At 39.6% G+C, this 11801-nt stretch overlaps 1 pseudogene; it reads left to right on the forward strand.

The window, feature by feature from the left end:
* Positions 1-346: 346 nt before the first annotated feature.
* LOC122689536 lies at positions 347-1679 on the forward strand (annotated as a pseudogene).
* The last annotated feature ends 10122 nt before the right edge of the window (positions 1680-11801 follow it).

Here is an 11801-nt window from a genome sequence, read left to right on the forward strand (position 1 = left end):
CAACCAATCAGCTTTCACTTAAACACTGACCGCTGTTTGCCAATTAGGAAATTAGGAACGGGGCGGAAACCCCCGGAAAAGTCCCGCCTGCGCAAAAGTTTTGACCAATGAAATTGCTTTGCAAAACTTATAACCAATCCGCTTAAACCAACTACCAACGGCGTGTGCTCACCCTATAAATTTGTGTAACAGGTTGGGCTCGGGGCTCTCTGACCCGCACCACTGCGTTGGATGCGGCAGGAGCCCTGACTCGAGTCAGCAATAAACTTCCCTTTTTGCGAGTTGCATTGTCTTGGAAGCCTTCTCTCTTCCCGCTCGGGGATTCGGACATCGGGCATAACAACAGATTGTGTGGTGATGAGAGACCCCCAAACAAAACGTTCCAGGGGCTTTGGTTTTGTGACTTAACTCTTGTGTTGAAGAAGTGGATGCAGCAATGTGTGCTTGACCACACAAGGTTGATGGGCGTGTAGTGGAACCAAAGAGAGCTGTTTCTAGAGAGGATTCTGTAAAGCCTGGTGCCCATCTAACAGTGAAGAAAATTTTTGTTGGTGGTATTAAAGAAGATACAGAAGAATATAATTTAAGAGACTACTTTGAAAAGTATGGCAAGATTGAAACCATAGAAGTTATGGAAGACACGCAGAGTGGAAAAAAGAGAGGATTTGCTTTTGTAACTTTTGATGATCATGATACAGTTGATAAAATTGTTGTTCAGAAATACCACACTATTAATGGGCATAATTGTGAAGTGAAAAAGGCCCTTTCTAAACAAGAGATGCAATCAGCTGGATCACAAAGAGGTCGTGGAGGTGGACCTGGCAACTTTATGGGTCGTGGAGGAAACTTTGGAGGTGGTGGAGGTAACTTTGGCCGTGGTGGAAACTTTGGTGGAAGAGGAGACTATGGTGGTGGAGGTGGTGGCAGCCGAGGGAGTTATGGAGGAGGTGACGGTGGATACAATGGATTTGGAGGTGATGGTGGCAACTATGGCGGTGGTCCTGGTTATAGTAGTAGAGGAGGTTATGGTGGTGGTGGACCAGGATCTGGAAACCAAGGTGGTGGATATGGTGGCGGTGGTGGAGGATATGATGGTTACAATGAAGGAGGAAATTTTGGAGGTAACTATGGTGGTGGTGGAAACTATAATGATTTTGGAAATTACAGTGGACAACAGCAATCAAATTATGGACCCATGAAAGGGGGTAGTTTTGGTGGAAGAAGCTCGGGCAGTCCCTGTGGTGGTGGTTATGGATCTGGTGGTGGAAGTGGTGGATATGCTAGCAGAAGATTCTAAAAACTCAGAAGAAAAGGGCTACAGTTCTTAGCAGGAGAGAGAGCGAGGAGTTGTCAGGAAAGCTGCAGGTTACTTTGAGACAGTCGTCCCAAATGCGTTAGAGGAACTGTAAAAATCTGCCACAGAAGGAACAATGATCCATAGTCAGAAAAGTTACTGCAGCTTAAACAGGAAACCCTTCTTGTTCAGGACTGTCATAGCCACAGTTTGCCAAAAGTGCAGCTATTGATTAATGCAATGTAGTGTCAATTAGATGTACATTCCTGAGGTCTTTTATCTGTTATAGCTTTGTCTTTTTCTTTTCATTACATCAGGTATATTGCCCTGTAAATTGTGGTAGTGGTACCAGGAATAAAAAATTAAGGAATTTTTAACTTTTCAATATTTGTGTAGTTCAGTTTTTCTACATTTTAGTACAGAAACTTTAACAAAATGCAGTTTTGAAGGTGTTTCCTTGTGAGTTAACAAGTAAAGAAGATCATTGTTAATTACTATTTTGTATGAATTTTGCTAAAGTTAACTGTAAAGAAACACCTGCTGACTGGCAGTTTAAGGGGAATCTATTCTCCCCATTTCCAAACCATGAAGTGAATGGCTCTGACATGTGGAGAGAATAGATATTTGTATGTTTGCAATGTGTGTTTTAGATAATAGAATTGGGTATTTAAATTAGCATATTTGTGAATTTAATAGCATTAAGATTTACCTTCAAATGAAAAATCTCAAAATTTCAAAAAAAAGCAAACTATTAATAAAACAGGGAAAATGAACAGAAAAAAATAATAAAATGAGAACAAGAAAATAATTGGCATATTGCTAAATGGTACAGAGATACTAGAAGTATTACTATTTGTCAGAAATACGGCAAAGATGCCACTATCATCTCTATTCCTTAACATTTATTGAGAACTTTCTAATGCATATAGAAAAGGGTGAGAAGAAAGAGGCATCAACATTAAAAGTAGGAGTTAATTCTTTAATTTTTCACAGATGCTATGACTCATATACGTTAAATTAACAATACAAATACATGTAAATTATTAAAAATAGTAACATCCTTCTTCCTTTTCTTTTCCCTTCTCTTGGAGATGGTCGTGTGACGGAAATTTTTTTTTCTTTTTTAAAATTTATTTATTTTTAAAAATTTAATTGGAGGCTAATTACTTTACAATATTGTAGTGGTTTTTGCCATATATTCACATGAATCAGCCATGGATGTACATGTGTTCCTCAGCCTGACCCTCCCTCCCACCTCCCTCCCCATCCCATCCCTCAGGGTCATCCCAGTGCACCAGCCCTGAGCACCCTGCCTCATGCATTGAACCTGGACTGGTGATCTGTTTCACATATGATAATATACATGTTTCAATGCCATTCTCTAAAATCATCCCACCTCTAGCCTTCTCCCACAGAGTCAAAAAGTCTGTTCTTTACATCTGTGTCTCTTTTGCTGTCTTGCATATAGGGTCATCGTTACCATCTTTCTAAATTCCATATATATGCATTAGTATACTGTTTCATCCACCTCATTAGAACTGATTCAAATGCATTCTTTTTAATAGCTGAGTAATATTCCATTGCATATATGTACCACTGCTTTCTTATCCATTCATCTGGCGATGGACATCTAAGTTGCTTCCATGTCCTGGCTATTGCAAACAGCACTGCGATGAACATTGGGGTACATGTGTCTCTTTCAATTCTGGTTTCCTTGGTGTGTATTCCCAGCAGTGGGATTGCTGGGTTGTATGGCAGTTCTATTTCCAATTTTCTAAGGAATCTCTACACTGTTCTCCATAGTGGCTGTACTAGTTTGTATTCCCACCAACAGTGTAAGAGGGTTCCTTTTTCTGTGACAGAGATTTAGAAGCTGACAAGGCCAAGGAGCCAGTGGGCTGAGGAAATGCAATGGGTCTATGGGCTGAGGAAGTCACCAAGAGGGAAATTGATTATATATAAGAATATTGAGCATATCAGCAAATATATTGAGAATCATGAGAGCTAAATATCTCATTGTCAGAGAATTTACAAACACGTGGATTTACAAACACAGAAAGGGGAGGGCTAGAAAGAATCCTAGGATGTTGGGTTTGAATTGGAAATATTGATGTGTATTCATCACACACACACACATAGAAAAATAGATATGAATGTATGTGGGGTGTGAGTGTGTTGTGTACACATATAAACACATATATACAAAATATTTCCTAGTTCTATCTACTAGAGGGCACTGAAGGCACAGATCTTGGTTTATAAATATCACTCACTTCTGAAAGGAACCAAAGCTCCTTGGAAAATGACTGATTATGGGACGAGAGTGGGAAAAGTACAAGATGATCCTGGAACATCTAATTGTATTTGACAGATAGGAAGGCAATCAAAGAATAAAAGAGTTGTGTCAAAAGGGCAATGGAGCAAGCCTGAAAGGATGCCCACTAACCAAATATAGGATAATTTGAGCATCAAAATAAGTAATGATAAGGATTACAACCAAATATTTTAAGTATAGGATTCCACAGTTCATATGAATACAAAAGATTAATGAATTTTTTAAAAAGAGGTGAAATAAAAATGTTTTTAGAGTAGAATATAAGCTAATGAATGTAAAGAAATAATATAAAGAGAAAATAATCATTTGAGAATTACCATAGTAGTGGTTAAGTTAGGCAGAAATCATCAAGGCATGTTAGTGGGTGATTGAAGAACAGGGTAGTGGAATAGATGAAGCACAAGCTGGAATCAAGATTGTCAGGAGAAATATCAATTACCTCAGATATGCAGATGACACCACCCTTATGGCAGAAAGTGAAGAAGAACTAAAGAGCCTCTTGATGAAGGTGAAAGAGGAGAGGGAAAATGTTGGCTTAAAGCTCAACATTCAGAAAACGAAGATCATGGCATCTGGTCCCATCACTTCATGGCAAATAGATGGGGAAACAGTGGAAACAGTGGCTGACTTTATTTTTCTGGGCTCCAAAATCACTGCAGATGGGGATTGCTGCCATGAAATTAAAAGACGCTTACTCCTTAGAAGGAAAGTTATGACCAACCTAGATAGCATATTAAAGAGCAGAGACATTACTTTGTCAACAAAGGTCCATCTAGTCAAGGCTATTTTTCCAGTGGTCATGCATGGATGTGAGAGTTGGGCTATAAAGAAAGCTGAGTGCCAAAGAATTGATGTTTTTGAACTGTGGTGTTGGAGAAGACTCTTGAGAGTCCCTTGGACTGCAAAGAGATCCAACCAGTCCATCCTAAAGGAGATCAGTCCTGGGTGTTCATTGGTAGGACCAATGTTGAAGTTGAAACTCCAGTACTTTGGCCACCTGATGCGAAGAGCTGACTCATTTGAAAAGACCCTGATGCTGGGAAGGATTGAGGACAGGAGGAGAAGGGGCTGACAGAGGATGAGATGGTTGGATGGCATCACCGACTCAATGGACATGGATTTGGGTGGACTCCGGGAATTGGTGATGGACAGGGAGGCCTGGCGTGCTGCGTATCATGGGGTCACAAAGAGTCGGACACAACTGAGCAACTTAACTGAACTGATCTTCTCAAAAAAAGACAACAATTATAAAGGGAAAAATGATAACTCTAAGTTTGAGAAACCTGAAAGACACCATCTTACGCAAGTAATGAAGACTATCATTATCACTGGTATTAACAGAACTGGATTGCCATCATTGCCTCTTGATGCTCTGTTTAAAGCATAATTTCATTTCTGTATTCTTTCTGCCAGGATTGCATTGCTTGAATTTGGAAATGAATAATTACCAAATTTCTTGGGCTCCAAAATCACTGCAGACAGTGACTGCAGCTATGAAGTTAAAAGACACTTGTTCCTTGGAAGAAAAGCTGTAACAAACCTGCTGCTGCTGCTGCTAAGTCACTTCAATCATGTCTGACTCTGTGTGACCCCATAGACGGCAGCCCACCAGGCTCCCCCATCCCTGGGGTTCTCCAGGCAAGAACACTCGAGTGGGTTGCCATTTCCTTCTCCAATGCATGAAAGTGAAAAGTGAAAGTGAAGCTGCTCAGTCGTGTCTGACTCTTCGAGACCCCATGGACTGTAACCCACCAGGCTCCTCCGTCCATGGGATTCTCCAGGCAAGAGTAACAACCTAGGTAGTGTATTAAAAAGCAGAGACATCACTTTGCTGACAAAGTCCATATAGTCAAAGCTATGGTTTTTCCAGTAGTCATGTATGGATGTGAAAATTGGACCATAAAGAAGGCTGAGCACTGAAGAATTGATGCTTTTGAACTGTGGTGTTGCAGAAGACTCTTGAAAGTCCCTTGGACTGCAAGAAGATCAAACTAATCAATCCTAAAGGAAATCAACCCTGAATATTCATTGAAAGGACCGATGCTGAAGCTGAAGCTCCAATACTTTGGCCATGTGAGGTGAATAGCCAACTCATTGGAAAAGACGCTGATGCTGGGAAGGATTGAAGGCAGGAGAAGAAGGGGATGACAGAGGATGAGATGGTTGGATGGCATCACTGACTCAATGGACGTGAGTTTGAGCAAGCTCTGGGAGATGGTTAAGGACAGGGAAGCCTGGTGTGCTGCAGTCTGTGGGGTCACAAATAGTCGGACACGACTGACAAACTGAACACCAACAGATTTTCAAATAAATCCTGTTTGAGGGATATCATATAAAATGGAAGACATGTATTTATTAAACTTCAAGGTCATGAAAATCAGAAAAGATTAAGAAAATGTTCTATATTGTGGGAGAGTACTAAAAAAATGAAGATTAAAAGTAAAATGTGTTCCTGGATTGGATCTTGGACCAGAAAATAAGAAGAGACATTGTTCTACATTTGGCACAATTTGAACAGAATTTGTAGGTTGTATCGTAGCACTGATCAATGTTAGTTTGTTGATATTTCTATTTGTGACTATGAGAGACAACATTCTTGCTTTTGAGAGTACACTCAATTGAACTGAGTAGTACTCAGTTGAGTACACACATTTCAATAGGGTACACTCAATTGAAATACTGGAGTATTTTGGAATGATTGGGCATATACATGAAATTTGCTCTCAAACCAACTGTTTTATTAAAAAAAAGTAATGATTTTGTGTGTGTTCATGTGTATGTGTGTCTATAGAGAAAGGGAGAAATAGAGTGAATATGCTAAAATATTAACAATAGGGTAATATGGATGAAGGGGATACAGGAGTTCTTTGAAGGCTGAAATAGTTCACAAAATACTGAATCACCATGCTGTACACCTGAGTAGTTTTACAATATAATACATTATAAATCAATTATGCCTCAATTTTTTAAAAAATGAAAAAATTAAATCTACCACACAACATTATAATTTAGACCCAAGAAGGTCTTTGAAATAAGTATCCTATAGGATAGAAAAAATAGGAACTATAAATAATGTTAAATCACCTTTTCTATAGCAGAGAAAGTATTATCAAGCATTCTGTTTTAAGATTTATAATGCCATTCAAAATTAATCCAAATGTATAGTTTATTTACTTAAAAATAAACATTTTATTCTTTAAAAAACAAGAGAGATAAAAAAGACAGATAACACAAAAATAAAAATTAAAAAGTGCAAGTGTTCAAATATAAACACATTTTTTAATGTCATGAAAACATAACATTTACAATTGCAACTATAAGAGCAAACAAACAAACAAACAAAAAGAATCTAGGAATAGACCTAACTAGAAATGTGTAGGGAGCACATAAAGAAAACATAAAACATTATGCTGGGTCATAAAAGTTAATGAATGGGATGACATACTTCACCTTAAATTCATCTATACTGTTAACAGGATCCTATTGATACATCTACTGATACACCGATAGGAAGCTTTAGACTTTATTTTTTAGAGCAGTTTTAAGTTTATGACATTTACAACATTGGGAGGTAGTACAGAAGTTTTCCACATGCCCCTTGCCTCCACAGATACATACCCAACACCTTTATCAACATCATTCACCAGAATGATACGTTTTTTTAAACCAAGGATGAACTCAAATTAATACATCATTATCAGTCAAAACTCATAGTTTACTTTAGAGTTCACTCTTGGTATTGTACATTCTCTGAATTTGGACAAACACATAGTGACATATATCCATCAATAAAGGAATTTTTAGAATTTTTAAGTTTATCAAGCTTATTTTAAAATTATCTGGGGAAAATCATTTAAGCATAAAATAGGACCTTTCTGCAAAAGAATAATGAAATGAAACTGGCATACAATCTCTTATGCATTATAAAGTAAAGAGACCCAAATCATATTGGAATGTGGTATTTCAAGCAGATGGCAGTTAAATAGGAAAAAGAAAAGATGATGATTTGATTAATAAATGGCCCTGAGACAAATGGATTTCCTACTAAGAAAAAAAAAGATTTTGCTCCTGATCTCATACCATACACCAAAATAAATTTCAGATGGCTCAAAGACGCAAATTTAAAAATGAAGACAAAGTACTAGAAGAAAATATGTTAGCTCTTGTCTTTCATTTCAGAGTAGAGATGAGCTCTCTAAGTATGACATGAACCAAGCAGTCATAAAAGAAAAGACAGATAAATTAACTATTCAAACCTTTATTAATTTCCACTTCTGGAAAAACAGAATATACCTAATTTTTCCTACTCACCCTGCTAAATACAGATTAAAACTTTCAATATTATATATAAAATAACCTTTAAAATACTGAAAGTGGAGAGAAAAAGATAGGCCTGGAACCTCAGGACCCATAATCAAAATTACAATAGTATTTTTCTCAGAAATGGAACAAACAGTCCTAAAATTTGTATGGAACCACAAATGACCCTGAATGGCCAAGGGGATCTTGAGAAAGAAAAATTTCTCCCTGATTTCAAATCATATTACAAAGCTATTGTAATTAAAGCAGTATGGTATTAGCATAAAAACAAACACACAAATCAATGGAACAGAATGGAAAGCTCAGAAATAAACCCACACATATATGGTCCTTAATTTATAAGAAAGAAGCCAAGAATATACAGCTGGGAAAGGACATTGTCTTCAATAAATGGTGTTTGGAAAACAGGACAGCCACATGAAAAATAATGAATCTGGACCATTATCTTACACAATATAAAAGAAATTAAATAAGATGTATTAAATACTAGAATGTAAAACTTGAAATCATTAAACTCCAAGAAGAAAACATAGGTGGTAAGCTTCTTGACATAGGTCTTGCTGATGACTTTTTGAATCTAATACCCAAAGCAAAAGTAATAAGTGCAACTACATCATACAAATGTTGAAAGCTCCTGCACAGGGAAGAAAAACCAGCAACAAAATGAAAAGACAACCTACTGAACAGCAGAAAATAATTGCAACACATATATCTGTTAAGGGAATAATATCCCCAATGTGTAAAGAACTCATACAACTTAATTGTTAAAAAATATGATTAAAAAATGGACAGAAGGAGGTAGCCCCAAGATGGCAGAGGAATAGGACGGGGAGACTTTCTCCCCCACAAATTCATCAAAAGATCATTTGAATGCTGAGCACCTTCTACAAAACAACTTCTGAATGCTGGCAGAGGACACCAGGCACCCAGAAACACAGCCTATTCTCTTCAAAAGGATGTAGGACAAAATATAAAACACAAAAAAAGATACAAAAAGTTAGGGACAGAGACCCGTCCTGGGGAGGAAGTTGTGAAGGAGGAAAAGTTTCCAAACAGTAGGAAACCCTCTCACAGGCGAGTTTGTAGGCAGTTTTGGAATCTCAGAGGGCAACATAACTGGGAGAAAAAAAAAACCCCACAGAATACGCACCTAACCACAACTGCCAGCAGAGAAGTAGCCCAGACACTTGCGTCCACTACCAGCGAGCTATCCACCAAGGGGCTGGACAGGGAGACACGGGCTGCATCATTGGTCCTTAGGGTAAGGACCAGGCCTGAATGCCCTGAGGACAATCTGAGGGAGCTAACATGAGATAGCAACCCAAACTGTGGGATGGCCAGGGAGAAAAAAAAGAGAGAGACAGAGAACTTTCCTGCGAAAGGGTCTAATGCACAGCCTGGCCCACTCACAGAACAAAGGATTGAGCAAATACCAAAGGAGAGCTAGCCAGCTGCATACAGACCCCACCCCCCTACCAGAGGCAGAGAGGCAGACAGGCACCTGACAGACAGAGCCAGAAGGCAAGGGGCAATCTCAGCCCCAGAGACCACCATTCTCCACCAAACTGTGAGCAGGCTCCCAGTTGCTAATCATGTCTTCCTGGGATCCTGGACAGTTGACATCTGCCAGGAGAGTCACATCCTGAGATCAGCTCTCCAGAGGGGACACAGAGCACACCTGAGACGGAGCTCTTGTGGCACACCCGGGAAACTGAGCAGCCAGGACTGGGGAGGTGATTAAGACGCACAGCCCACCTAGGACTGTGTACTCATCAAGCACCTAGTCACCTGCGCTGCTCGGGCCTGGGAAGGGCACAAAACACTCGCCCAACCGAGTCTGTGCCCTTGTAGAATACCTGAGAACCTGAACCTGAGCAGCTCAGACCTGGGAAGGGCACAAAATGCAGGGCCCACTTTCGATAGTGCCCCTGCAGAGTACCGTGGACCCTGAGCAGTGTAGACCCAGAAATCATGTGCCACCGTGAGCTGGGGCAAGTCCAGTGTGGTCCATACACTGTGATCACTCACCACACATGCCAGCAATATCTGTTGCAGTGTTGCTCCCTCCCCACAGCACAACTGAACAAGTAAGCCTAAATAAGTGACCACCTTTGCCCCTTTGAGTCAGGGTGAAAATTAGACACTGAAGAGACTTGCAAACAGAGGAAGCCAAAATAAATAAAGAAGAGGGAACTGCTCTGGAAGTGATGGGTGCAACAGATTAAAACTCTATAGTTAACATTGATTAAGCATTGGAGGGGGCCTAAACACTTTGAGAACAAGTACAAGCTGGAACAAGGAACTATCTGAAACTGAACTGACCCCACAATGCCCACAACAGCTCGAGAGAAATTCCAAGATATATTTTTACTATTATCACCTTTCAATCTTTTTAATTTAAGTTTTTTGTTATTCTTTTAATTTTCATTTTTATAACCTACTCAGTTCAGTCGCTCAGTTGTCTCCAACTCTGCAACCCCATGAACCGCAGCACACCAAGCCTCCCTGTCCATCAGCAACTCCCAGAGTCCACCCAAACCCATGTCCACGGAGTCGGTGATGCCATTCAACCATCTCATTCTCTGTCATCCCCTTCTCCTCCTGCCCTCAGTCCTCCCCAGCATCAGGGTCTTTTCAAATGAGTCAGCTCTTTGCATCAGGTGGCCGAAGTATTGGAGTTTGAACTTCAGCATCACTCCTTCCAATGAATATTCAGGACTGATTTCCTTTAGGATGGACTGGAAGGATCTCCTTGCAGACCAAGGGACTCTCAAGAGTCTCCAATACCACAATTCAAAAGCCTTAATTCTTCGGCGCTCAGCTTTCTTTATAGTCCAACTCTCACATCCATACATGACCACTGGAAAAACCATAGCCTTGACTAGACGGATCTTTGTTGACAAAGTAATGTCTCTGCTTTTCAATATGCTGTCTAGGTTGGTCATAACTTTCCTTCCAAGGAGTAAGCGTCTTTTAATTTCATGGCTGCAATCACCATCTACAGTGATTTTGGAGCCCAGAAAAATAAAATCAGCCACTGTTTCCACTGTTTCCCCATCTATTTGCCATGAAGTGATGGGACCAGATGCCATGATCTTCGTTTTCTGAATGTTGAGCTTTAAGCCAACTTTTTCCCTCTCCTCTTTCACCTTCATCAAGAGGCTCTTTAGTTCTTCTTCACTTTCTGCCATAAGGGTGGTGTCATCTGCATATCTGAGGTTATTGATATTTCTCCTGGCAATCTGATTCCAGCCTGTGCTTCCTCCAGCCCAGTGTTTCTCATGATGTACTCTGCATATAAGTTAAATAAGCAGGGTGACAATATACAGCCTTGTATAAATAAGCAGGGTGACAATATACTCCTTTTCCTATTTGGAACCAGTCTGTTGTTCCATGTCCAGTTCTAACTGTTCTAACTGTTGCTTCCTGACTTGCACACAGGTTTCTCAAGAGGCAGGTCAGGTGGTCTGGTACTACCATCTATTTCAGAATTTCCCACAGTTTATTGTGATCCACACAGTCAAAGGTTTGGCATAGTCAATAAAGCAGAAATAGATGTTTTTCTGGAACTCTCTTGCTTTTTCGATGATCCAGCAGATGTTGCCAATTTGATCTCTGGTTCCTCTGTCTTTTCTAAAACCAGCTTGAACATCTGGAAGTTCACAGTTCACGTATTGCTGAAGCCTGGCTTGGAGAATTTTAAGCATTGCTTTGCTAGTGTGTGAGATGATTGCAATTGTGCGGTAGTTTGAGCATTCTTTGGCACTGCCTTTCTTTGGGATTGGAATGAAAACTGACCTACTATTACCTTGCAAAAAAGACCCTATTTTAAAACAAATTTCATATATATAT

Source organism: Cervus elaphus, chromosome X (genome assembly GCF_910594005.1).
Source record: "Cervus elaphus chromosome X, mCerEla1.1, whole genome shotgun sequence".
In the NCBI taxonomy this organism is placed as follows: domain Eukaryota; kingdom Metazoa; phylum Chordata; class Mammalia; order Artiodactyla; family Cervidae; genus Cervus; species Cervus elaphus.